Below are 3,517 nucleotides of genomic sequence, written 5' to 3' on the forward strand. Positions count from 1 at the left end.
ATTTCTGAGGGTGACTTTGGACGCCGGTTTGGGCCATCAAATCTTGGGAAAAGTATGGACTATCATATATTGCTGGAAAGCCCAGGATGTCTACTTTCCAACGCCGTTGAGAGCGCGCCAATTGGGCTTCTGTAGCTCCAGAAAATCCACTTCGAGTGCAGGGAGGTCAGAATCCAACAGCATCTGCAGTCCTTTTTAGTCTCTGAATCAGATTTTTGCTCAGGTCCCTCAATTTCAGCCAGAAAGTACCTGAAATCACAGAAAAACACACAAACTCATAGTAAAGTCCAGAAAAGTGAATTTTAACTAAAAACTAATAAAAATATACTAAAAACTAACTATATCATACCAAAAACATACTAAAAACAATGCCAAAAAGTATACAAATTATCCGCTCATCAATGGTGCACGAAATTGAGATCATCAACAATGGCGTCAAAGGCTTGGAGCTCTCAAACGTGAATCACACTTTGTCACAACTTCGCATAACTAACCAGCAAGTGCACTGGGTCGTCCAAGTAATACCTTATGTGAGTAAGGGTCGATCCCACGGAGATTGTTGGTATGAAGCAAGCTATGGTCATCTTGTAAATCTCAGTCAGGCAGATTCTAATGGTTATAATGGTTTTCAAAAATATAAAAATAAATAAAGCATAAAATAGAGATAGAGATACTTATGTAATTCATTGGTGAGAATTCCAGATAAGTGCATGAAGATACTGTGTTCCTTCTGAATCTCTGATTTCCTACTGCTTTCATCCAATCATTCTTATTCTTTTCCATGGCAAGCTGTATGTCCGGGTTTCACCGGTGTCAACGGCTACTTCCCATCCTCTCAAGGAAAATGGTCCAAATGCGCTGTCACAGCACGGCTAATCATCTGTCGGTTCTCGATCATGTCGGAATAGGATCCATTGATCCTTTTGCGTCTGTCACTACGCCCAACACTCGCGAGTTTGAAGCTCGTCACAGTCATCCCATCTCAGATCCTACTCGGAATACCACAGACAAGGTTTAGACTTTCCGAATCTTAGAAATGGCTACCAATAATTCTAGCTTATACCACGAAGACTCTGATCTTTCGGAATGGAGGCTAAGAGATACGTGCTCAATCTAAAGTAGAACGGAAGTGGTTGTCAGGCACTGATGCAATTGCATATTTGTTATATTAGCTAGTTAGTTTAGTTGGTTTTAGCTTAATTTCACTCATTTTCTCTAAATAAACAAGTCCTTTTATGAGCTTTATCTTCATGCATGAGAACACCAAGGAACATGTTGATTCTAGCCAAATTCATGCAAATGATTTAAAGAATACATACATGAATGAGTATGAATGAATCTCATGAAATTTATTGCATGAATTGGTAAGACTTTGAAGCTATTTCCTTTGTTGATGATAGGTGATGAAACAAGGAAGCATGGAAGCAAGAATGATGCAAGCTGGGCAAGAAGAAAAAAGTTGTTGGCGTTGCCAACTTGGGAAAAGGGGGCGTTATTGAAGGCAACGCCAGGCAGCCCTGGAGAAGCAAAAGTTGGCGTTGCCAACTTGGAGAAAGGAGTGAGTGTTTGATGGCAACGCAGGCAAGCAAAGAGCTGAGCCAAGGAGAGCTCGAGGGCGTTGCCAACGTGGGAATGAAGAGGCGTTGTTCAAGGCAACGCTAAGCTAGAAGAATGAAGCCTTGAAGAGGAGCTCGAGGGCGTTGCCAACGCCAAGAACCATAGGCGTTATTCAAGGCAACGCCAAGCAACTTTGGCACCATAGGAAACAACCTCGAGGGCGTTGCCAACGCCACTATCATTGGCGTGTTCCTTGGCAACGCCAGAAATGGTTGCTTGGCTAGGCACCAAGTCTTGGGTGCCAGCCAAGTTGCCAACGCCAGGAAGCCTTGCCAGCCAAGTTGCCAACGCCAGGAAGCCTTGCCAGCCAAGTTGCCAACGCCAGGATGTGCTGCCAGCCAAGTTGCCAACGCCAGGACGTGCTGCCAACCAAGTTGCCAACGCCAGGACGTGCTGCCAACCAAGTTGCCAACGCCAGGACGTGCTGCCAGCCAAATCTTGGTGCCAATCAAGTTGCCAACGCCAAGTCTTGGTGCCAACCACGTTGCCAACGCCAGAAAGAGCTGCCAACCACGTTGCCAACGCCAGGAAGAGCTACTAACCACGTTGCCAACGCCAGCTTCTGTAGGCATGTTCAATGGCAACGTGGGAAGCAATGCTTAGAGCCTTGAAGAAGCATCGGGCACGTTGCCAACTCAAGAAAACATTGGCGTGGAGGGGGGGCACGAGCACGTTGCCAACGTGCTAGCAAGGGTGCATTTTTGGCAACAACGCCAGCCTCATTTCCCTGCTTTGGGAGGCTAGGCACGGGCACGTTGCCAACTTGGGAGGATAGGTGCGTTTTTGGCAACAACTTGGCAGCTTGACCTTACCTTCTTTGAGGAAGCATAACTTGAGCTAGGAAAGTCCAATTGAGGTGATTCCAGTGGCATTGAAAAATAGACATCAAGAGCTTTCCAATGATGTATAATAGTCCATATTGAAGCAGAAGGTTGACACTCAAATTCTGGGCTACATTTAGCATGAAAGTAGAGCCAAGAAGAGGAAAAGCAAGTTGTTAGCAACAACTTGGGCTAGCAATGCCCAAGTCTGAAAGTTCATTCCCAGGAAATTGTGATGCACGTTGCCAACGTGCATTAAGGCCAGCGTTATTGACAAAAACGCCAGGCCATTGGGCCAGAAGCATGATGAATGAACTCTTCCTTTCTAAGTCTAGCAACACTTCTTCTAATTGAGCCAAGAATTCAACAAAGAGGGAGCCCATTGCTAACCCAATTCAAGATCTTTGAAAGAGTTTTGGGACTAGTATAAATAGAGATTGAGTTTGTACTTTTGGGGGACTTTTTTTTGACACTTAGAATTTTAGACTCTTAGCACTTTTATTTTGGAGAACTCTTTAGCACTTCCGGGAGGATACCCGGAGAGCTATTTTGGGTTCTTCTTGGAACTTCTCTTCTTCACTTTTAAGCTTTAAGCATTTCCTTATTCTTCTTCATATTTCTTGGCACTTAGTTTTAATTTTGGTTTATGGCAATTGTTGTTGAAATTGGAGCTATGACTCACTAAACCCCACTTTCATTAGGGGAAAAGCTCTGCTTGTTGGAATGCATTGGTGAACTCATCTTTTCCTCCTCAATTCTAGTGGTTGATCTAAAGAGGGAACTCTTGTTCTTCAAAGATTCAACCACCATCGAGAGAGGGGTTAATCTATATGAATTATGTGGTGAATTTGAGGAATGAGCCATATAATTCAGTTTAGAGTTCATCCTTTCATGATTTCCTTAATCAATACACCTTGGTTAGTATGTGAGATGTAACTCTCCTTGGTTGAGATTATGGGAATTGTGTGGCTGGATTAGATTTGAGCTTCATCTCTTCTCATGAACAATTAGATCACGAGAGTGGCAATCGGTTATGTTGAGAGAAATTGAATCACCAAGAGATTGGGATTCAATCACCC

The sequence above is a fragment of the Arachis duranensis genome, chromosome 2, assembly GCF_000817695.3.
Source record: "Arachis duranensis cultivar V14167 chromosome 2, aradu.V14167.gnm2.J7QH, whole genome shotgun sequence".
NCBI classification, from domain to species: domain Eukaryota; kingdom Viridiplantae; phylum Streptophyta; class Magnoliopsida; order Fabales; family Fabaceae; genus Arachis; species Arachis duranensis.